The 25,700-nt window shown below is 45.5% G+C and overlaps 1 protein-coding gene and 2 long non-coding RNA genes across 10 annotated transcripts in view; 1 reads left to right on the top strand and 2 right to left on the bottom strand.

The window, feature by feature from the left end:
• The window catches only part of SLC4A7 (solute carrier family 4 member 7), a 154,640-nt gene that overhangs the window by 117,569 nt on the left and 11,371 nt on the right, over positions 1 to 25,700 (bottom strand). The gene's annotated exons all lie outside the window — the stretch shown is intronic.
• On the top strand, positions 616 to 25,050 carry LOC121001955. Its single transcript, XR_005779189.1, has 3 exons — positions 616 to 727; positions 11,847 to 11,853; positions 25,040 to 25,050. It is a non-coding gene; the product is annotated as an uncharacterized LOC121001955 (long non-coding RNA).
• On the bottom strand, positions 4,535 to 23,531 carry LOC121001956. Its single transcript, XR_005779190.1, has 3 exons — positions 23,518 to 23,531; positions 19,601 to 19,605; positions 4,535 to 4,744 (listed from the first exon to the last, which is right to left on the bottom strand). It is a non-coding gene; the product is annotated as an uncharacterized LOC121001956 (long non-coding RNA).

Raw genomic sequence — 25,700 nt, forward strand, 5'->3', positions numbered from 1 at the left:
GCATCGCGGGATCTGTAGTCACAGTTTCAAATACTAAGTCGTCTCCTTCCTGCAGTCCGCTCAGATTGACCACAGAGGGGAGGACAACTACCCCAAAGTAAAGAGACATAGGGCAGTATCAGGCCAGAAAATGGGGGACGGAGGCCACAGATTAGGGTTAGGGAAAAACATCAGAACAAGGCCTCATGCACACGACCGTATTTAGTTTCCTTGTCCGTTCAGTTTTTTTTTGCTGATAGGATGCGGACCCATTCATTTCAACTGGTCCGCAAAAAATGTGGACAGCACACCATGTGCTGTCCTCATCAGTATATCTGTTCCGTAGCCCAGCAAAAAAAATGGTGCATGTCTTATTTTTTTCTAGTTTGCGGACAAGGATAGGCATTGTTGCAATGGATCCGCAAAAATAACGTATCCGCAAAAAAAAACGGATGCCATACGGACCGCAAAACACATACAGTCGTGTTTTGGCCTCATTCACACGGCTGTGTTTTGTGGTACGCAAATAGTGGATCTGCAGAACACGGATCCCGGCAGAGTACAAGCCACCCTTTTTAAAGACGTCTACTTTTCTGCTGGGCCTGGGAAAGGACGTGCAGATGAGGACAGCACATAGTGTGCTGTCCGCATCTTTTGCGGCCCACTGAGATGAATGGGTCCGCATTACATCTGCAAAAAACGCGGATCGGATGCGACGGAAACTACGGCCGTGTGCATCAGCCCTAATGTGACCTTCTAGTAAGGCCTCATGCACGCCATTGTATCTTGCATCCGATCTGCATTTTTTGCAGATTGCAAACAGGCTCACTCACTTCTACGGGTCCGCAAAAAAACGTGTCCACTCCGCAAATTATACAACATGTCCTATTCTTGTACGTATTGCAGACAAGAATAATCATTTCTAGTGAAGGGAGTGAGAAATATGCAGCGTGCACGCGGAAGTTATCTGTATTTTTGCAGACCGCACAACAGACACGGTCGTGTGCACGAGTCCGTGAGCTTGACGTCAGGTAATAAGTATATTAACGCCTAGACAACTATTGTCATGCTGCAGCTATCAATACCATTCCCCGATATTCCACGTTAGGACCACAAGGACAGGGCCCTTTAACGCAGGACATGAAAGGGTTAATTCATGCTGCACTTGCAGTGCATGTTCAAGCTTATGTGTCAGGATTGCTATTAGTAGTAGTGGGCTGGACAAATGCCAAAAGAGAGACCTTTTGGCATCCACCGGGCTGCTATATGTTATTTTATTTTGGCTACAGCCTGCACCATGGTATACAGCAGCTCTCCGCGGGCACGGTGTGCGGCTGCATGGCACACAGCTGAATACTTTGGCAGCCTTTTTACTGTCATATGTTAAAACGGACGGCAGACTCAATGTGAATAGTGCCCAAGATGTCCCAGCTTGACTACATCTTCTCTTACCGTCTCCACTTTGCGGTCTGCACATCGCAGATCCGCAAAACACAGATCCCAGCCGTGTACAGTGGAAATAAAAAGTCTACACGACCCTGTTAAAATGTCAGGTTTCTGTGCTGCAAAAAAAATGGGAATAAAACTAAAAAAAAAACTAAAATAATGTGGTTGCATAAGTGTGCACACCCTCTTATAACTGGGGATGTAGCTGTGTTCAGATTTAAGCAATTACATTCAAAATCATGTTAAATAGGAGTCAGCATACACCTGCCATCATTTAAAGTGCCTCTGATTAACCCCAAATAAAGTTCAGCTGCTCTAGTTGGTCTTTCCTGAAATTTTCTTAGGCCTCTTTCACACTTGCGTTGTCCGGATCCGGCGTGTACTCCATTTGCCGGAATTACACGCCGGATCCGTAACACCGCAAGTGAACTGAAAGCATTTGAAGACGGATCCATCTTCAAAATGCGTTCAGTGTTACTATGGCACCCAGGACGCTATTAAAGTTCTGGTTGCCATAGTAGTAGTGCGGAGCGGGGGAGCAGTATACTTACCGTCCGGGCGGCTCCCGGGGCGCTCCAGAATGACGTCAGAGCGCCCCATGCGCATGGATGACGTGATCCATGCGACCACGTCATCCACGCGCGTGGGGCGCCCTGACGTCACTCTGAAGCGCCCCGGGAGCCGCACAGACGGTAAGTATACTGCTCCCCCGCTCCCCACTACACTTTACCATGGCAAACAGGACTTTAGCGTCCTGGCAGCCATGGTAACCATTCAGAAAAAGCCTTTCAATGGGCATTAATTCCGGATCCGGCCTTGCGGCAAGTGTTCAGGATTTTTGACCGGAGCAAAAAGCGCAGCATGCTGCGGTATTTTCTCCGGCCAAAAAACGTTCCGGTCCGGAACAGAAGACATCCTGAACGGATTTCTCTCCATTCAGAATGCATTAGGATAAAACTGATCAGGATTCTTCCGGCATAGAGCCCCGACGACGGAACTCTATGCCGGAACAGAACAACGCAAGTGTGAAAGAGCCCTTAGTCACATCCCACAGCAAAAGCCATGGTCCACAGAGAGCTTCCAAAGCATCAGAGGGATCTCATTGCTAAAAGGTATCAGTCAGAAGAAGGGTACAAAAGAAATTCCAAGGCATTAGATATACCATGGAACACAGTGAAGACAGTCATCATCAAGTGGAGAAAATATGGCACAACAATGACATTACTAAGAACTGGACGTCCCTCCTCTGGTCTGGGAGGCTATGAAGAATCTCCCGTATTCTTCATATGTCTGGGCTATGGGGTAGAGTGGCAAAGCCTTTTCTTACGAAGAAAAACATCCAAGCCAGGTTACATTTTGCAAAAACAAATCTGAAGTCTCCCAAAAGCATGTGGGAAAAGGTGTTATGGTCTGATGAAACCAAGGTTGAACTTTTTGGCCATAATTCCAAAAGATATGTTTGGCGCAAAAACAACACTGCATATCACCAAAAGAACACCATACCCACAGTCAGAGGTCGCAATAACGCCTGTACAAGCGTCAGACGCCTGTTCAGGCCATTTTACTCCCTGGAAAAAGTCTAAGGCTAAGGGCTCTTTCACACCTGCGTTATTGTCTTCCGGCATAGAGTTCCGTCGTCGGGGCTCTATGCCGGAAGAATCCTGATCAGGATTATCCTAATGCATTCTGAATGGAGAGAAATCCGTTCAGGATGCATCAGGATGTCTTCAGTTCCGGTACGGAACGTTTTTTGGCCGGAGAAAATACCGCCGCATGCTGCGCTTTTTGCTCTGGCCAAAAATCCGGAACACTTGCCGCAAGGCCGGATCCGGAATTAATGCCCATTGGAAAGCATTGATCCGGATCCGGCCTTAAGCTAAACGTCGTTTCGGCGCATTGCCGGAGCCGACATTTAGCTTTTTCTGAATGGTTACCATGGCTGCCGGGACGCTAAAGTCCTGGCAGCCATGGTAAGTGTAGTGGGGAGCGGGGGAGCAGTGTACTTACCTTCCGTGCGGCTCCCCGGGCGCTCCAGAGTGACGTCAGGGCGCCCCAAGCGCATGGATCACGTCATCCATGCGCATGGGGCGGTCTGACGTCATTCTGGAGCGCCCGGGGAGCCGCACGGACTGTAAGTATACCGCTCCCCGCTCCTACTATGGCAACCAGGACTTTAATAGCGTCCTGGGTGCCATAGTAACACTGAAAGCATTTGGAAGACGGCTCCGTCTTCAAATGCTTTCAGTACACTTGCGTTTTTCCGGATCCGGCAGGCACCTCCGGCAACGGAAGTGCATGCCGGATCCCAACAACGCAAGTGTGAAAGAGGCCTAACTGATACGCCTTAGACTTTTCCCTGCCATTCATTAGTGCAGTGAGGGCTGTGAACGGCACAGGCAGCGCAGCGATGCTGCTGCTGCCTGAAACAAACAGTAACAAGGCTCCTTACAGTGAGGAGCTTTGTTATTGGTCAGTTTGAGCAGGCTGCCGAAGCTTATGGCACACCGCTCTGAAGGGAGGAAGGAGGCGCGCGATCCTCACTGGCGGGGTAAGTGGGCTAGATGTGAAATATAGCGAGGGTCCCAGATCAGAGCACCTTGTTTTCCTCTCTAATGACGAGTCTGAAGCGCTCAGTCGAGCGCGGTCTCTCCTCCCTGCTGAGTGCGGTAGTGAAGACGGCCTCAATAGAAGGTCTAGGGGACAGTCTTCACTAAGGCGCTCAGCAGTGAGGAAAAGTGGCGGAGCGCTTCAGATTCCTGCTTATAGTAGTCAGCGAGGGTCTCAGCACTCCAACAGGAGACCTCCATAACGGACAGATCTGTCACCCGTAGACCTCGACCTATGTCACTTGTCAGCTTTCTTATGAATCCATGTTTCATCAGACGCTGAACTAGACATATTGTGCTATAAGGATTTCTTCTGTAATGTGGCGGCACATGGTGCTACAAGGACTGCATGTGGCCATTTACAGCCTCCAGGACATACAGTCCCTCTGCCAAGCGCGTGAAGTCTTCGCTGTAAAACTGTATAATCCAATAACCACAGCGGTGGTGGCAATTTTGTGGCCTTATCTGGTGGCATGAGATAGGGCAATGGTTCATGGAAGACAAACTCCCCTTTATAGCAAGATCAAGCATAACACATAATGACAGCCTCTAGATCAGGGATCAGCAACCTCCGGCACTCCAGCTGTTCTGAAACTACAACTCCCAGTATCCTCCTTTCACTTCTTTGGGAGTTACAAGAACAGCTGAGCAAGTGTGCATGCTGGGTGTTGTAGTTTCACAGCAGCGCTGGAGTGCCAAAAGGTTGCTGCACCCTAGATCAGTGGTTATCACTGCGTGATGACCTCATCCAGACCTACAACATGTGGCTGTGCAAGGTATGTGCCCGGGTCTTTCGCTTGTGCCCTTGGCACCAGCATGCACCACCATCCATTGTGCCTGTGTCCTGCTCCGGCAGTGCCTCAGGTCTCTTCAGAGTCTACCAACAGCCCCGCTGGCACCGACATACACACCTGAGAGCTCATCTACAAGGATGTAACTTTGGTGGGCAGCAATGGCCACGTGATGGATGGCAAACCCTAGTGACCAGCGGCACAGAAACAGCAGCAAAAATTAAAGGGATTGTCCCAAGATCAACACTATTTACCTATCCATACTTGACCCAGAGAACACTAGAACATGGTAACCAAGGTGGGGCCCCAGCGATCATGTACTTAAAGGGGACATGTCTGTTTTAGTAACGACTTGCATTTCCAATGCAATAACAATTCTAGGGAGTCAATTCTTGTGACTCTATATTGTACCATTCCTCTATTATTCCTACTAGAACTTATGAACAAATTGCTAGTAGTCTGCAATAAAAGGTTCAGCTGGATGTTACCAGTTGACAGCACTGATTGAATAATGTCAGGCTGTGCAGGGACACCCCCATCTGGACCTTCGCTGCAAAATGCCAGCAAGTCATTCATATCTAATAACAGGAATAACAGAGGAATGGTTCCAACATAAGGTCATAAGAATAGATGCTCCAGGATTGTTATTACATGGGGAGGGTGCAATTAGTTACCAAAACAGACAAAATCAGGAGAGATGAGGGGGTCCTCTTTAACGACAGGTGATAAATATCGATCTTAAGACAAACCCTTTAAACCTCATAAAATCATTGCAACAGTGACCTCAGTGGTGCCGACCCCTCAGCGCAACAGTGACCTCAGTGGTGCCGACCCCTCAGCGCAACAGTGACCTCAGTGGTGCCGCCGACCCCTCAGCGCAACAGGGACCTCAGTGGTGCCGCCGACCCCTCAGCTAAATTTAAAAAAATTTGCTATATTTGCCACTTATGCATGGAAGACAGTTCTAGATACTAGTAATTGTTTCCCTGCATAAATAGCAACCCCTTAATGTTATGTAGGCCTTCGTACTATTTGAATTACTGTAACTTTTGTACTCCTGATCGGCTAAGGGCTCTTTCACACTTGCGTTCTTTTCTTCCGGCATAGAGTTCCGTCGTCGGGGCTCTATGCCGGAAGAATCCTGATCAGGATTATCCTAATGCATTCTGAATGGAGAGAAATCCGTTCAGGATGCATCAGGATGTCTTCAGTTCCGGAACGGAACGTTTTTTGGCCGGAGAAAATACCGCAACATGCTGCGCTTTTTGCTCCGGCCAAAAATCCGGAACACTTGCCGCAAGGCCGGATCCGGAATTAATGTCCATTGAAAAGCATTAATCCGTATCCGGCCTTAAGCTAAACGTCGTTTCGGCGCATTACCGGATCCGACATTTAGCTTTTTCTGAATGGTTACCATGGCTGCCAAGACGCTAAAGTCCTGGTTGCCATGGTAAAGTGTAGTGGGGAGCGGGGGAGCAGTATACTTACCGTCCGTGCGGCTCCCGGGGCGCTTCAGAGTGACGTCAGGGCGCCCCACGCGCATAGATGACATGTCGCATGGATCACGTCATCCATGCGCATGGGGCGCTCTGACGTCATTCTGGAGCGCCCCGGGAGCCGCACGGACTGTAAGTATACTGCTCCCCACTACTACTATGGCAACCAGGACTTTATTAGCGTCCTGGCTGCCATAGTAACACTGAAAGCATTTTGAAGACGGATCCGTCTTCAAATGCTTTCAGTTCACTTGCGGTGTTACGAATCCGGGGGGCACTTCCGGCAAATCGAGTGCACGACGGATCCGGACAACGCAAGTGTGAAAGAGCCCTAAAAATACTCCTCAAAAATGGTAAGAGGAGTATTTTTACTCTTCCAGAATTTTTTTTAGCACGACCTCTGCCCACAGTGAAGCATGGTGGTGGCAGTATCATGCTTTGGGGCTGTTTTTCTTCAGCTGGGGGCCTTAGTTAAGCTAGAGGGAATTATGAACAGTTCCAAATACCAGTCAATATTGGCACAAAACCTTCCGGCTTCTGCTAGAAAGCTGAACACGAAGAGGAACTTCATCTTTCAGCATGACAACGACCCAAAGCATACATCCAAATCAACAAAGGAATGGCTTCACCAGAAGAAGATTAAAGTTTCGGAATTTCCCAGACCTGAATCAGATTGAAAATCTGTGGAGTGATCTGAAGAGGGCTGTGCACAGGAGATGCCCTCGCAATCTGACAGATTTGGAGTGTTTTTGCAAAGAAGAGTGGTCAAATCTTGCCAAGTCAAAATGTGCCATGCTGATAGACTCATACCCAAAAATACTGAGTGCTGTAATAAAATCAAAAGGTGCTTCAACAAAGTATTAGTTTAAGGCTACATTCACACCTCAGTATTTTTCTATATCCCGATTTTCGGTCCGTTTTTTGCGAATCCGTTGTTCCTGAAAATGTTTCCGTATGTCATCCGTTTTTTGCGGATCAGCAAAAAACGGAAACATGTATAAATTTCAATAAGCAAATAAAGTTGTTTGGATTTCTTTGAAAAAAAATAAATAAAAAAAATTAAATGTAATTTCCAGGAAAGGAATCCGCATAAAACGGATGACATACGTAATGACATCCGAATGTCTTCCGTTTTTTGCGGATCCATTGACTTTGTATTGTACCAGGATCCGAATTTTCCGGAAAAGAATAGGACATGTTTTATATTTAAACAGACATGCGGAACGGAACAACGGAAACGGACAGCACACATTGTGCTGTCCGATTTTTTCCAGGACCCATTGAAAATGAATGGGTCCAGACCTGTTCCGCAAAAAACGGAACAGATCAGGAAAGTAAAAACGGACGTGTGAATGGACCCTAAGGGTGTGCACACTTTATGCAACCATATTATTTTATTTTTATATTTTTTCTTCCCTCCACCTAAAAGATTTGTTTGTTTTTCAATTGAGTGGTACAGTTTATAGGTCACATTAAAAGGTGATAAAAGTTCTGAAATTATTTATCTTTGTCTCATTTTTTACAGCACAGAAACCTGACATTTTAACAGGGGTGTGTAGACTTTTTATATCCACTGTACATGCCATCATTTTATTTATTTTTTTCAAACTCCTCTAGAAATGTCCAATCTTTGTCCACAAAACAGACAAGAACAGGACATGTTCTAACTAGGGATGAGCGAACTTGTGTTTTCAAGTTCAGCGTACAAGGTTTGGGTTATCCAAGAATCCAGTTATGGATTCCGCGGAAAGGACCGCACACAATGTGCTGTCTGCATCTTTTGCGGCTCCACTGAAATTAATGGGTCCACATCCGATCCTCAAGAAATGTGCATTTGATGCAGACCGAACATACAGTCATGGGCATGAGCCCTAAGCATGCAGTCATCAAGCCTTATGAGCGTTTTTTTTTTTGTGGGATGACTTGTAATTTTTAATGGCACTAGTAATGAGCGAATCGATTCATACAAATTGAATTTGTACAAAAAACAGCGTCCTTGAGTAGCGAAGGGCTGGTCCCACTGCTCCGAAGACTCCCCCGTCCCCCTTGATTGACAGGGGTAGACTTCACGTTCCCGCGCAGTTTCTCTGAAAAGCGGCATAGAGGCTCTGTACTGGTGCCTGAGCAGCGCAGATGCCACTATACTTCCGGGTGTACCCAGACGTGATCAGCGCAGGAACAGTCGACAAAAGCACTGCTCAGGCCCCAGCAGCAGAGCCTCTGCGCTTGTGCCGCTATCCAAAGCAATAGCACAGGTGCGAGGTTGGCACACCCAGGCAAGATGTCTGGCCCTGTCACATCAAGGGGTGGTGGAGGGACTCTCCTGAGGAGCAGGCCAGGCTCTTGCTGCTCAAGGAGGCCGATTTCTGAACAAATCAGATTTATGGGAATTCGCTCATCTCCCCATTTAGGCTCCATTCACACATCTGTATAATGGTTCCGCATCCGTTCCGCAAATTGCGGACCCATTCATTCTTTATGGGGACGGAATGGATGCGGAAAGCACACTATGTGCTCTCCGCATTTCCCGAGCGTGCCCCTAATCTTCCGGTCCGCAGCTCCTGAAAAAAATAGAACATGTCCTATTCTTGTCCACAATTGCGGACAAGAATAGGCAGTTCTATAGGGGTGCCGGCCGGGTGTATTGCGGATCCGCAATGCACTACGCACGTCTGAATGGAGCCTTAAAGGGCTTCTGTCAGCAGATTTGTACCTATGAACATGTATAGCAAAGGCAGCATCCACTGTGTATAAAGCAGGCTCAGCGCCTGAGCCCACTCAATACACCCCTCCTGTTATCATGACATACATGTACCTCAAATGTTGGTAAGGCATTAAAGGGTTCATCCCAGGAAAAGTATTTGTCATCTGGCTGTAGGATAGGCAAGAAAATACCAGACCCAGGGAAGTCTGGCCATTGGGTCCTCACAATCCCAAGAATGAGGGGTCCCAAGTGCCCTCACTGAATGGAGTGCTAGTTGTGCATGACGGTTTACTGCTCCAGTCATTTTTACAGGACTTGTGTCAGACCCTTCCACCGACATGGACTACCATTTCACTCAGTCTTAGGGACCCCTCATTCTCCGGATTGCAGGAGGCCCTAGTGGTTGGACCCCTACCATCGGATATTTTTTTATAAGTGACACTTCTTTCATTTACAGAATTAGGAATATCTATACTTAAAGGGTTACTAAGCTACCGCCATGATGCTTGTAAATTCCTCTGCAGACGTGCACCTGCTGAAAGTTATAAAACCACCACAAACTACTTACCTGGCGGTACTGCGGTCGCGTCTAGGCAGAATGGATGTGCTAACAGCCAGGACTGACATCCCACTCTTCATATGTCAGCATTACGGTCCATTCACACATCCGCAAAACCCGTCCGCATCCGTTCTGCAATTTTGCGGAACAGGTGCAGACCCATTCATTTTCAACGGGCCGGAATATGCTGCCCGCATCCACATTTGCGGATCCAAAAAAAAAAAAAAAAAAAAAAAAAAACAGAACATGTCCTATTCTTGTCTGCAATTGCGGACAAGAAGAGTCATTTTCCATTAGAGTGCCGGCGAAATGCGTTCCGCAAAATGCGAATTGCACATTGCCGGTGTCTGTGTTTTGTGGATCCGCAAAACACATACGGACGTGTGAATTGACCCTTACCTATGCAGAGAGGGACATCAATCAAGGCAGAGCGAGGAACACTGACTGTATGACCACTGATAAGAGGCACACAGACAGCAGTTTTATAACTTCACCTTCTCCATCCTAGGTAAATGAGCGCTCTTAGGGAGGTATTTAGAACAGCAAGCCCGTTGCGGACACGTTCCATTAAGTTGACTCTCTAGGATCAGGATAGGCTTTTGGGAAGGGGGGGGGGGGGGGGAGAAACAGAAAAAAAAACAACTGCAGAAAACAAACACACACACACACGAAAACACACAAAAACACACACACCCTCGCAGACTCCACTGCAAGATCAATAGTGAAAAAAAATAAAAAAGTGTAGATAAACAGGATCAACAACCCCCGCACTCACCATAGTATCAGATGGCTTAAAGGGATCCGGTCACATTGAAAATGCAGGCCAAACTGCAGGCAGCATGTTATAGAGCAGGAGGAGCTGAGCAGAGGGCTACACAGTTGTCAGATTCGGTAGATCTGGTAATTTATTCATTGAAACCCCTGCAGATTCTGGGCTTAGGAGTCATGTGGGTGGTCCTATTACTGATTGCCCGATACCTCTGCATAAGCACTGATACAAGGAAGGCTGCCAATCTCCAAGTAGGACCACCCACTGGACCTCTAAGCTCAGAATAAGCAGAGGTTGAAATGAATAAACTACTCATTCTACTTAGGCTACATGCAAACAACCGTATATGTTCTGCTGTCCGCAAATTGCAGATCAGTTTGTTTTTTTTGTGGATGACGTCCATATTGTCATCCTTTTTTTTTACGCAAAAATGGACAAGAATAGGACATGCTCTATTTTTTTGGCGGGGCTATGGAACGGACATACGGATAGCACACGGTGTGATGTCCGCATTTTTTGCAGACCCATTGAAATGAATGGGTCGGCATCCTATCCGCAAAAAACAAAACAAAAAACGAAACGGACAAGGAAACAAAATGTGTTTGTGTGCATGTAGCCTTAATATGTATTCCAGTCTGCTCAGTTCCTCCTGCTCTATAACATGCTGCCTGCAGATTGGACTTCCTGCAACACAAGAGACAAGACAGGTTCATTTTATGTCAGGATATAGAAGCCCAAACACAGCTGAGTTTCCTGCTCCTATAGAAGGTTTATTGCACAAGCAGGCACTGTGCGCCTACCATTGTACCGGTCACAAGCAGGAAGTGGACAACAGTGACACTCCTGGCTCTAAACAGGTACTGCACCACTGTCAAACGGGTTTTGAAATGATAAAGTACATACATTTCAAGGGTAAATATTTTGCAATGCACACGGTTTTGTTTAGTTTTTTTTATTTAAATGCGTACATAAATATTTTTACAAAATTTCTCATTAATTTGGAGGGACGTTTCCTTCCTTAAAAAAGGGGCATTTTAGAAGAAGTCAATCCCAATTTACTGCTAGAACCTCCAATATTAATAATACCGGGGCCCTTTAACCAAACTCCTTTGGGCCTTATTGACGGAGCAAAATTTTTTTCATTTTTTTTAAATTGTTGCATACCCTGAGCTATAACTTTTTTATTTTTTCCATCAATGTGGTCGTATGAGGGCTTGATTTTTGCAGGACAATGAGTACAATGAGAACTCACCATTTTGTGGTATTCACTACCACTGCCTAGGTTTCAAATTTTTGCGATGTGCACTTTGCAAGATAAGAGACATGATAACCTCTTTGGGTCAGTACGTTTACAGCAATACCAGGTACATAGAGGGGGTCATCTATCACACCAAAAGGGATATAAAAGGTGCTGCAAGTCACAATGCACGGCTTACCGTATGTGCGGCAAAACGTGCGACTTTCCCCCGCTCATGACACTTTTCCAAAGTGGAGAGAAAAGGGGTCGTTGTGTGGATGGTAGGCCCGGCTGATTTATCATTTTCCACTTTGGTTTTTGGCATTAAAAATGGCTTAAAGGAAACCGGTCATCACTTACTAAGCCTATTTATCCACTCACTTTTCTAAAAACACTTATTACATTAATAATGATATTAAAATCAATTCTGAACGAACTATCAGTTCAGAGAAAAACCAAAAATAAAAAGTTCCCGCCATATATGTAAATGAACCTTAGATGAGCCCAGCCACTCCCACTGTGAAGGAGCCCAGCCACTCCCACTGTGAAGGAGCCCAGCCACTCCCACTGTGAAGGAGCCCAGCCACTCCCACTGTGAAGGAGCCCAGCCACTCCCACTGTGAAGGAGCCCAGCCACTCCCACTGTGAAGGAGCCCAGCCACTCCCACTGTGAAGGAGCCCAGCCACTCCCACTGTGAAGGAGCCCAGCCACTCCCACTGTGAAGGAGCCCAGCCACTCCCACTGTGAAGGAGCCCAGCCACTCCCACTGTGAAGGAGCCCAGCCACTCCCACTGTGAAGGAGCCCAGCATCACCCCGCATTCTCCGAATCTCCTCCTTGCTCCCTGACGTCACAAAGCTAGAGCGATGCGATGCATCACTCTAGCTTTGTGACGTTGGGGAGCAAGGAGGAGATTAGGAGGATTAGGGGCGGTGCTGGGCTCCTTCACAGTGGACATGGCTGGGCTCCGGAAACGTTAGTAACAGCTCCTTGGGCTTCTTACTTTTTGACACAATAAAAGCACAGAGAGCTATGGGGACTGGATATGGCGGATGTGCTAGGGGCCATCTAGCAGCCCATGTCCTAAACTCTATACCCAAAATCCAGGTGACAGGTTCCCTTTAAATCTATGGCAGCAAAAGGGCTGAAGCACCAAACTTAGGCCTCAAGCACATGAATGTGTGCTGGCTGGGCACGTGCTGCGGACCACAAATTGCGGTCTGCAATGCACGGGCACAGACCGTAGGGCCGCCGGATGTGGATCGCTGACCCATTCACTTGAATCCATTTTTGCGGTTTGGAGGCACGGACAGAAACCCCATGGAGCACTCCATGGTGCTTCCGTGCCCATTCAACTGCCCGTGTATTGTGGATCCGCTGTTTGCAGGCCGGGCAATGGCTGTGTGAATGAGGCCTTACGTAGAAGCACTTCCTCCAGCAGTGCAGAGGGACCCGAGACTGGCATGGAAAATGCTGGTCTTAATAAATGTCCCTATAGCAGTGTTGCTGTACTCCGGTCCTCAGGGGCCCACCTACCGGTCAGGATTTGAGTATATCCCACAGAATGAATGCCTGTGGTAAGTCCTGATGCACTGACACTAATTATATCACTTGCTCAATACTAAGGAAATCCTGAGAACATGACCGGCAGGTGAGGACTGGAGTTGAGGAAACCTGCCCTATAGTTTAAGTTTCACTCCTTTTGCACCTTAAAAAAATAAAATATAATAATAATTATATATATATTTCTGCATCTACAGACCCTGAACTTTATTTTTCTTTCTATGCCGCTGTGTAGAGCTCAATTTGTGCAGGACGACTTTTACATATGACATGTTGATCTTTTTCCCCCCACTTTTTTAATGGCGTATAGTGCAGGTTGACACGTATGTGGCGATACCAAATGTGTGGAGGGGATTTTATTTTTTCAATTTTATTCCCACTGAATAGCATTTTTTTTAAATTGTATTATTTATTTGACATGCGATCCTGTGTTCGCTTACATAGTACACTGTACTACTTATGTGGTACAGTGTATTAGGCTGTCAGTATGAAACTGACCGACTGTCTCTGTAACAGCCAAAATGCAAGTTAAAGTGGGTCTTAAACATCCATAAGCTCTCAATGCAATTCAGTTGTATATACGGTAGCTCTTAGCTTACTTGTATAGGTGAGGAAAAAAATCACTACTCCCTTTTCATGAGCTGCTTGCCCTTTCAGTCCTTCATTTGCAAATGTTAAAAGCAGTTTGTAGGCTCTCAGGCCTATGTTTCTGAGACGCCGAGTTGTAACCTACTCCGTCATGTGCGACGTTTCGGGGGTCACGCCCCCTTACTCATGCATGGCTATCAGGTGCGACCAGACAACTTAAGTACTCTTAGTTCTCATGTCTCAATCATCAAAATTATTAAAAACATATGGTTACACAAAAGCCGATTCACAAAAATACCCTAAAAACTACATATGCCATTTAACCCCTTTGGTTTGAGCGTTCCATCTTTGTGATCCATCTTGTTTCGTGTTGTAATAATTTACGTTTCTTTTCTTCTGGAGTTTGTCCAGGGTTCACATATTCTAATACTACCCATTTTAACTTGTTCCATTTGTTTTTTCTTTCGCTACAGTGTTGCAGTAGCGTAGTCTCCTCGTTCTTATTTTTACTTTCTTTTTTATCCACGTCCTCTAAAAAATTTTTATTTTTGATCTGTGCTCATTAAGTCTCATTTGAATTTCCCTTTTAGTCTGTCCTATGTACCACATGCTGCAAGGACATAAATGCCATTTTTAGTCAAACAGGTAGCATAGTGGTACATAGGTCTATAATATCCTTTTCTAGGGTGATTTATTGTATCTCCTTTTACAATTCATACAAGATAAACATGGAAATGTTCTTTTATATGCAAAATTAGGTTTTTGTTTAAAAAGTTTTCCATATTTATCGTGTTTAAGTATTTATTAATAGTTTTTTTTAATCAAAGGTACATGGCTGTCATAAGTTCCTTTATACACTGGGCGATCACTAGGTTTTTTTATTTTTCTTGTAAGAAGGGAATCAAACAGATTTCTTTTTTGCTCTTACTAATCTTTTTTTTTTAGGATAACCTCGATCCCCAAATTTTTTTTAATTACTACATTTTTCTGTTTCTCATAATTTGTTTGAGTTATCCGTTTTTGTACGAATTAATTGACTTTTAGGTATACTTTTAAAAATATGTGGAGCGTCATGACTTGAATATAACAATAAATTATTCCAATCCGTAGGTTTAGAATATAGTACAGTATCGAACCCTCCTTTGACATTTTTTCTAACTTTTACATTTAAGAATTGAATAATTCTGGCATTGCAACTGGAATTTGATAGTGTCAGGGCATGAATTCAAGTATTCAATGAATGTTTTCAAAAGATTCTTCAGTATCTTTCCAGAGTAGGAAAATATCTTAAACATCCATAAAACACAAGTTATGGATGGTACTATACAGATTTTTGTGGTCGTTTTTGATGCAATTTTTTCAGCCAAATCCAGAAGTGGGTTGGAAGGGAATGAGAACTATAAAGGTCCATTCACACGTCCGCAAATGGGTCCGCTTCCGTGCTTCGGCCCCGAAACTTCCGGGCCGCGGCTCCGCCAAAAAATAGAACATGTCCCATTCTTGTCCGCAATTGCGAACAAGAATAGGCAGTTCTATGGGGGGTGCCGGCCGGGTGTATTGCGGATCTGCAATACACCACGGACGTGTGAATGGACCCTAAAGCTGCTGTGTGATCCTATGGCTTTGGCTCAAAAAACAGCATCTAAAACCGCCACTGTTGCATGCGACACCATCAATACTGTGGATGTAAATCACTGGCTAAACTAGTAAAACATGTTATTTTAGGACATTTTATTGTTCGTGTTTAAAGCGCCGACACAAGCGGCAACTGCGTCCTCAGACCATGTGACAAGGACATAATGCTGCTGCTGGAAACCAATATCAAGGCAGATTACAAACTCAAAGTACGTGAACATCAGAAGTCAACCCATAAAACAATAATAGTCAGTGCCAGGTTTCAACAAGTCTTTATATTACTAAAGATCTCCAGGGAAGAACACACCGCTCAACTCATAGTGCCGTCATTTTTCATCGGTATTTGTAAGTCAAAACCAGGAGGTGGGTTCAAGACCCTTAAGAGGCACAATTATTAAAGGAAATGTGTCATCAGAAAATGACAACGTTTAAATCACATATTTTTATGTTAGATTTTTTTAATGTCTTTTTTTCATTTTCCATGTCACTATCTATATTTAAACAAAAACCATAAAATCCTGCAGTTTTTGCTCTGGCCACTAAGCCTGATATTAGGCGCCACTTCTCGGTCTGTACAGATCACTTTACTGCAGTTACCTGCTTATCTGTCATTCTAATCCTGCCTATAATGATATCATCTCTGTGTAATGATCAGACAGGATCCACCATTCACAATAGGCAATTGTCAAATCTTATCTGTTCTTTCCTTGTACAATGACCTCTGCACAGGTCAATAGGGTCCCCTTCTGACCACTGTGTCTATGGCCCATGTGGCTGCCGTAAAGCAACTTTCCTAATGCTTTCGTCAGAAGAACAGAACACCAAATATAAAAATCTATCTTTTAAAAACAAAACAGAACAAAAAAAAAAAAAACACAACCAAAAAAAAACACACCACCCTATGCATCAGTTAGACACATTTGGCATCCATTTGAGCCTTTTCCATCTGAGATCCATTAACTTAGACGGAAAAAAAATACTGCAGGACTGCATTTTAACCCACATTTGACAAATTAGGAAACATGTACTAAACTTTTATAAATCAAACTAGCAGAAGGACCCGGCTTCGCTCGGGTATATCTCATCTATTGTTTGTGTGTCGTTAAAAGATACAGTATCCCCCATAACAGTGACCTCTACAGCACTCCGCCCCCTTAACAGTGACTTTAACAGTGACCTGCCCCTTTACTGCTAGGGCTACACACGCGACATTTTGTCTCAACAATTTTTATAATGATAGGCTATGGTGTCGCACTGCGACTACAACACAAAAAATCCATCCAAGACGGATTTTTCTGTGACTATCGCATATCGTAAGACACATGTCGCAGTGTAGTTGTGCCCTATGTGTCCTGTGGCTTATTGTCACGCGACACATGTCATCGTGCAGCCCTAGCCTAAAGCTGACCTACAGCAGTGAAGAAAAATGGCTGGATTGTTATGGAAACCTTGAGTAAAACAGTGTGTGTGGAGGCTGGAGGACCTGCGAGCTTTTATCAGTCCAGTCGTATGGTCGCGCATAAAGAACAGACAGACATCGGGACAGACAAACTCATTGTGTACCGGCATGTTACCTCCACAGTATTCTTTCCCAGATAGTAAGTGATATGTGTACCAAGTTTAGGCTACTTTCACACTAGCGGCACGGACCTCCGGCAGGCTGTTCCGTCGGGTGAACAGCCTGTCAGATCCGTCCTGCCGCTAGTGACCGTGTGCCTCCGGACTGCCGCTCCATCCCCATTGACTAGAATAGGCGATGGAGCGGCAGTCCGGAGGCACACGGTCACTAGCGGCAGGACGGATCCGGCAGGCTGTTCACCCGACGGAACAGCCTGCCGGAGGTCCGTGCCGCTAGTGTGAAAGTAGCCTAAAGCCTCCTGCACACGACCGTTGTGTGCATCCGCGTCCGTGGTTCCGTTTTTTTTCGTGGATCCATTGACTTTCAATGGGTCCGTGGAAAAAAAAAATATTAAAAGAATAAAAATAAAAAATAAAATACGGAAAATGCACCGTTTGGCAGCCGCATCAGTGTTTCCTGCCCGTGAAAAAAATAGGACCTGTCCTATTTTTTTCACGGTCAACGGTTCGTGGACCCATTCAAGTCAATGGGTCCGTGAAAAATCACGGATGCACACAAGATTGTCATCCGCGTCCGTGTCCGTTTTTTTCTATCATTTCAATGGCAAACCTGACTTAGATTTTTTTTTCATTTTTCATGTCCGTGGATCCTCCAAAAATCAAGGAAGACCCACGGATGAAAAAACGGTCACGGACCAACGGAACCCCGTTTTGCGGACCGTGAAAAAATACTGTCGTGTGCAGGAGGCCTTAGTAGAAATTGATCGATGAGTTTTTGAGTTAGAGCAATATGTGTAGCAAAATCTGTTGGAGCATACAAACTCCGTGCAGCTGCAGGCATTTTTGATTGATCGCGGAACACATATATATTTATTTTTATGCGCCCAGATCAACCCTAGCCCTTCAGCTTCATCCCAAGCGAAAATGTTGAGAGTGCAGTCTAGCGCTGGCAATCTAAAGGTAGAGGGGCGTCATTATGAAGCACCAGGGGCGTCGCTGGAGCGGTGCTCAAAACGCTAATAAGCCTGCTTCCTGGTGCTCGAATAGGTCATTTGCATAATTTTTTAAGTTCATTTTTCTCTGCAACAATACCACTGACAGACATAAGACAGGTACCGCGTGGGTATGCCTCGTAGGGTAGTGTTGATCCGGGTGACAGAGCCACTTTAAAGGGGTTCTCTAGGCTTTTCATATTGAAGTCTTTTCCTCAAGATGGTAAATCAATAAGTGATTGGCAGGGGTCCGACTCCTACCAATCAGCTGCTTGAGGAAGCTGTGGTTCTCACTGGAGCTCCGGCGAGCACCACAGCCTGCTCACAGCTCACCAAGCCCAGCGCTGTCCATTGTATAGCAGCTGTACTTGGTACTGCAGCAGCCCCAGTCACTCATGGGGTGCCATGGCTTCTTCATACAACTGACCAGCAAGGGTCCCAAGTGTAGGACCCTGCAGATCTGATATTGATGACCTAACGGTTGGTCATCAATATCAAATTCCAGGATAATCCTTTAAGAAACAGAATTCCAAAGTGTGAACCATGTGAAACAAACCAGATAAGTTCTTCCTGCAGGTTTTTATGTAATGGCCATACTTTCAAAAACTATTTACAGTGAGAAAAAATGCTCCCGTGCACGAGTCCCATTTGTGTCAGTCCAGTTTACAGGAACATTAGTACTAAAGAGGAAATAAATGCAGAAAAACAACAGATCCACATTTAGAATTTGATTCCAAATTCTGAACACAGAATATGAAAAACAAATCAAACCACAAAAACAGTCAATAAAACAGATGTCTACTTTGCATATTCCTTGTACGCTCTGACAAACACACAGAAAATGCTGCGTCAGTTGCTTTCCAAGAATGACATGTGCATTACACAGACCCAAAATGGGCACAGTAGCTCTCCTCCAGAAGGAAGAAAACCCTCTCTAAACGCCACCTACAGATAGCTACCCTGTAAGTCAGTCTGACATATTAAAGACCCCCTCCGAGCAGCTTCCATGAGTCGCCTCCAGGTCAACTCACCCATCTAACCAGAACCCTACAGTGCAGCAACAAGAAAACTTCTTCAAATGATAGACCTTGTCATGTACCAAGACTACGTGGGCTTACCTACAGCTACCTACAGGTGGCACTAGAGTTTTCTTGCTACCAGACAATTTGCATACTCTTCTCCATAGAGCACTGCCAGTTTGCCTCTCTACACCAGCGGGATCTTCAGAAGGAGAACCAGTACCTTCCAAGGGGATCAAAACGTTGAAATTATGCAGTAATTGCATTGACAAGACATGACTTTCATATAAGAGGATAATGCCTTTAAAACACTAACCACTCCCCTGCTCCCGAGTAACAGGAGTGGTTTGGTTTAGAAAACGAACCATCACATACTATATTAGAGCATTCTGAACTAAAAAGAAAATGGTCCGTCATGCAATATATTTCACATAAAAAACATTCTGCATTGAATAATACAAAATGTACTTAAAAGGGTTCTCCGGGAATTAAGAAAATAAAATTACTGAAAATACTTAAATATTACTTTATTTTACATATATTCCGAATTACCGTTCATTAATTATAATAGCTTGTTTTGTCTGGGGATATTATCAGGGATAATAAAATGGCCGCTTCCCTATTAGTACACACAAAACCTGTCCTAAATCACACAGCAGGACAAGTTACTTCACAACACTGAGCTAAAAAGCTGCCTCATCCTCCTTTCTGCTTTTCAGGGATTATGGTCCTGAATACAGCTGATAAGATCTTCAGCTGAATTTCTGTAGGAATGGAGTTCATGAGGACTGTGGATTTTCATAGCAGATTTCATCCTTTCCAATGCAAAGAATAAAATCTGCGTCCAGACAGCAGCATTTTCAGCAACAAAACCAACCCAGTTGGTGCAGATCTTTATACTGAAGTACATGAAGTATGGCCACACGTAGTGCATCCGCTGAGGATTTTCTACAGCACACAATCTGCCGCTACCAAAAACCACTTGTAATGGGCTTCTTTTCACGTCGCCAATGCTTCTGGACCGCAGCAGGTCTTCTGCTTCTTTCAACCTTTGTATTGCAAATGTGGGTTCAACCTGGAAGATAAATGGACATGCTGCGAACTGAAAACCTGCAGCACAAGTCGGTTTACACTGCAGATTTTTTGCGCAGCATGCAGAAGATATTTCTAACCACTTTCCTTGTATCTGCTGGTTATTTCTCGCACCGCAGCATTATGCCACATGTGGCCCTACACAGCATTTGTAGCTCCAATAATAAACGTTCCACCGCCATCAATCCTTTTTCACAGACGTCCTTCGGACATTTATTGGAATATTCTGCCACACTTTCACTAAACACAGGCGCACTTACAGGCGACCTACTGCATTTGCTTGCAAAAAAATAGGCAAGACATGCACCATGTCAGATTCTTCTTGGAAACAAATGGGGAGGAGGCACAATAGGGACTTCTGCTGACGTAAAACATTCCTTCTAGAGGAACTTAACAGTCCGGCTCCTCGCCACGTTATATTTAGTTACACGCTGTAATCCATCAATACGGCCAGCAGATTGCCTTCATCGTGGCCGTAGAAGCTAGCAGGCAGATAAAATGCTTTCTGATTGCAAGGCCCAGCCGTTATCTGCCTCTCATGCAGGAACTTGCTGAACAGTCCCAAGACTTGTCCAGGGTCATCTGTGGCTTCATACTTTACAGGGTCGTAACTACAGAAGAGACATGTTTTCACCACCAGATGCCTAGACATTTAGTTATAGCCAGGGGTGGAAAAAGAAAAATTTCACGTAAACTGATGAAAGTAGTACCTGGATTATCCATTCCCCTACCTCAGGGTGTCCTGTAAATTCAGGCTAGGGGGCCAGAGAGCAGCTTTGACCCAGCAACACCAAGTCGCATACAGATCGTGCAACCTAAAAATGTGCGCAATTTGTCTGCAACGTCCGATTACAGCACTATTTTTAGGGTGCGATTTGGCGGCGGGGGGGGACGGGGACAAATAACTAGGCATTAAAGAAAAAGATCCAAAGAAAACAGGAAGCAATCTGTTAGAAACAAACACAAACTAAAGCCTCATTGACACATCAGTCTCAACACAGAACAGGAGCAGATCCTTCCCGTATGTCTCTGGAGGCTCCATTCCTGGTCCATGTGTCAAAGCAAATATGACAACACATGCCATAACCAGCCAACCCTAGACCGGAAGAATCTGTTTTTTTATGAATCCGTTTCTTGCATCACATTTTGGTTTCAATCACAAAACCCATACGCACTGAATGAACCCTGCTGCATCTATGTAAAAAGGAGAGTGTTTGCTGCCATCAGTGGTGAAAACAAGTATTGCAAGTGGCAAAAAAAAAAAAATGGTCAGGAAGTGCAAGTTCATCATTTTTATCAGCTCGTCTGTGTCGTACTTGATAACATTAGGAAGGTCAATACTTCCTCTTTCAATAAAATAAAGGATACAGTATGAGCCCGCGCCCTGGTGTAGTGGTCACACATCCTGCACTAGTTAGGTTTCCCTTAAACCTGTCACACAATGAATCCTGGGGGGCGGTTTTCGGTAGCACCGTACCTACGTACTATACGTTGGTCCCCTCAATGAATAAGTGAGCCCTAGTACAGAATGGACACGTACAGTGCTCAGGATGCCTCCCGCTTCCATAACTTATTACTTTCAATGCAGGAAATTGGAGCAGAGGAAAAAACAAAAAACAAAGAAACCTTCTCCCTTAGGGGCATCTGTGTGTGTACACTAAATCTCTGCGGAGCAACCGGGCTACGCAGGCCCTCAGATACCAGAGGCAATGAAAGGAACATTGTTACAGATGTCAGTTCCAAGCCTTATGCGCCCAAGGATGCGAAGCATCACATGGAAACATTCCTATTCCTTACAAGAGGCTGCTGCACGCTGCTCGTCAAGTAAACGGAGCTGACCCTGCGTCTCGGCCAGAAGCACAAATACTCAAGAGTTCAAGTATCCAAAGCCGGCAATAAAGGAGATAAACAGTCACTATACCAAGAAGGCATAGTTAGGGTCCATTCACACGTCAGTAAGTGTTTTGCGGATCCGCAAAACAAGGACACCGGCAATGTGGATTCCACAATTTGCGGACCGCACATCGACAGCACTATAATAGAAAATGCCTAATCTTGTCCGCAATTGCGGACAAGAATAGGACATGTTGTATTTTTTTGCGGAACCAAAGTGCGGACCTGGAAATGTGGATCCACAATTCCATGTCCGGGCAGCACATCGTAGAAATGAATGGGTCCGCAATTCCGTTCCACAAAATGCGAACGAAATTGCGGACGTGTGAATGGAACCTTAGAGGAACCAAACAAGGACCAGTACCGTGCGGCCAAGAGAGGGAAGCGGGCCCCTCCGGGCGGCCAGGAGAGGGAGGCAGGAATTTAAAGGGGTTGTCTCATTTCAGTAAGTGGCATTTATTATGTAGAGAAAGTTAATACAAGCCACTTACTAATGTATTGTTATTATCCATATTGCTTCCTTTGCTGGCTGGATACATTTTTCCATCACATTATACTCTGCTTGTTTCCATGGTTACAGACCACCCTGGAATCCAACATTGCTGGTGATGCTTGCACACTATAGGAAAAAGCATCAGCCTCTCTGGTGGACGGGACCATGGGAGCTCACATAAGCTGGTGCTTTTTCGCAAGCACGGCCACCACTGCTGGATTGCAGGTGGTTGTAACCATGGAAACAAGCAATGTATAGTGTGATGGAAAAATGAATCCAGCCAGCAAAGGAAGCAATATGGGTAATAACAATACATTAGTAAGTGGCTTGTATTAACTTTCTCCACATAATAAATGCCACTTACTGAAATGAGACAACCCCTTTAAATTCCTGCCTCGCTCTCCTGGCCGCCCGGAGGAGTCCGCCTTCCTCTCTTGGCCGTACGGTACCGGTCCATGCTGTAGAAATCAGGACTTTGGGTGCCAATTTCTTCAGTAAAAAGGCAAAATCTGTTAATAAAGTATATTTAAAAAAAATGTTGGTTTGTTTTTTTAAGTTCAATAAAAGTTTAGTTACCCTTTAAAGGAGTTTGCCAGCTCAACATTTGTGGCATATCACTAGGATAAGCCAAAAAAAGTCAGATAGGAGCGGATCCCTGAGGTGGGAAGAACACCTACCTTCAGAAAGCGGGAGCAGCCGCCCAAATGTGGCTACTTCTTCATGCACCGCTATAGGACTGCTGGAAATACAGTAGCCGAGCCAACGGCTGGCTATCTTCAGAACTCCTATGGCAGTGAATGGAGGGTGGCTGCACAAGCAGAGCTGCTCTCCCTTCACTTCCGAGGCACGTTCTGGCGATAAAAACAGGGTCCCAGGAGGTGGGAACTGCACCTGACATTTGTGGCATATCCTAGCCCAGTCATGGCTATCCTCTGGCACTCCAGTTGTGGTGAAACTACGACTCCCAGCATGCTCCATTCATTTCTATGGAGTTGTGAGAACAGCCAAGCAAGTGCACATCTTGGGAGTTGTAGTTTTACCACAGCTGGAGTGCCGGAGGTTAGCCATCAGTCAGACCTAGCCTATGCCACAAATATTGAGATAAGAAAACCCCATCCAACCCTGTCTAATGTGTATAGGGTCCTCCTGACCGCCTCGGACAGCAGATGGCATGGAAACCAGGAATGGGCATGCTGGGTTTCACAATGCCTGATGCTCCCATTATAAAGGGAGATATGCCTTATCAGAAGCTTTTTCACCCGACAGAGCCCACAATTTACCAGAAATGGAGCCCCTTGCTGTGCCATCTTGTCAATTTTTCCTAATGGCCCCTCCAGCGCTAATGCTGACAAACCCTTAGGCCTCTTTCACACGAGCGTGACGGATTAGATCCGGATGCGTTCAGTGAAAATCGCACCAGTCAGTTTTGTCTGCAATTGCGTTCAGTTTTTTCCACGCGGTTGCAATGCGTTTTGATGTGTTTTTCACGCGCGTGAAAACTTAAGGTTTACAAACAACATGTCTTAGCAACCATCAGTGAAAAACGCATTGCATCCGCACTTGCTTCCGGATGCAATGCGCGTTTTTCACTGAAGCCCCATTCACTTCTATGGGGCCAGGGCTGCGTGAAAAACGCAGAATATAGAACATGCTGTGATTTTCACGCAACGCAGAACTGATGTGTGAAAAAAAAAAAAAGCTCATGTACACAGACCCATTGAAATGAATGGGTCAGGATTGAGTGCGGGTGCTATGCGTTCACGTCACGCATTGCGCCCGTGCAGAAAACTCGTGTGAAAGGGGCCTAATGGTTACAGTAGCCAGGCTATAACTAGCTGCCTAGTGATATCAGCTACAGCTAGGTGCCCTCTGACTACTTTACACCTGCACACATTCCAGAAAGTCATCTGTGGCATTTTAACTTCCTATAAGGGCTCATGCACACGAACGTGCTGCGGACCGCGAGTTGCACGGGCATCGACCGAGTGCCCAACGTTTGCGGATGCGGACCCGAAGCGCAAAAAAGTAGTGCATGCACTATTTTTGTTGCAGTGCGGAGGCACGGAAGTACTTCATAGTGCTTCTGATCCGTGCCTCTATTCCGCACCATCGGGATTGCGGACCCCATGCAAAAGCCATGTGCATGAGCCCTAAAAGAAGTAGCAAGCGATTTCCATGCAGAGTTTCCCAGCACTTCTAGGGGGCTAAATTTAGCCGCCTCCTTCAGTAAATGTTCCTGGGCTGCAGTGGTGTTTATGATCTCCCTGGTAATGGGTTCACGGCCAGGCTGCAGCAAACTCTCAACATTCCCTTAAAAGCCAATGAAATGCATTTATTCCCATAAACCAAATGATCCAGAGACGCGGAGGTCTCGGCAGGCATTCTCCACCTACACAATGAAACTGTCACTTATCCAGGGGAGCTGGACAAGAACAACAATCCGCCAGCCACTTCCAGAATCGGAGAGCCATATTGCATCGGGCCACATTCTCTGAAGATTCCCCACGGAAAGGCTACAAATTTCCCCCATTGTCTTGAAATCTGTAAAGTCTGCACCAAAATCCCAAACGATTAGATTTTGTATATGGATTCACTGCAGGTTCTTTTGTGGCAGGTCCCCCCCACTTTAGGCTCTGTTCACATGGCGGATTTGAGCACCAAAAACCATGCAACATCCACCGATACCGCCTCCTGCTGTATACTATGGGAGTCTGCGGCGCTGTTCATGCAGCTGCGGATTATTCAAGTGTGGTTTTTCATGCCAAGAATGGATATGCGGACACCACGGGAAACTGTGGAGGGAGTCTGCTTGCACTTTAATTAATGGGGCTAAATGGCGAGCACCTCTGCAGAATTGAGACGGAAAAACCGCAGCAGAATACACTGTTAAAATCCACCACGTGAATACAGCCTTAGGACCTGGCTGAGGTTTTTTTTTTACCCGCAATTTGGCCAGTTTACTACAAATAAATAAATAAAAAAATAAATTTGTAACTTCTCTTCATTAAACACTATGCCCCTTTATTACTTCTTACACCCCCCCAATGGAAACCTTGCGGCTCAGCTCATACAGTACATGACCCCTCTCCATTCACACTGTATGGAGCAGAGCAACGTACAGGGACCACCTCATCCAACAGTCCCAGAAAGCGAAGGAAGTAGCTCCGCACTGTACAGTTTATGAGACGTGGGGGCAGCCATGTCCTGTCTGAGTCACGTCTGGCCTGGGGAGCTTTATGACGTAACCCTTCTACTGGCAA

Source organism: Bufo bufo, chromosome 5, assembly GCF_905171765.1.
Source record: "Bufo bufo chromosome 5, aBufBuf1.1, whole genome shotgun sequence".
Taxonomy (NCBI): domain Eukaryota; kingdom Metazoa; phylum Chordata; class Amphibia; order Anura; family Bufonidae; genus Bufo; species Bufo bufo.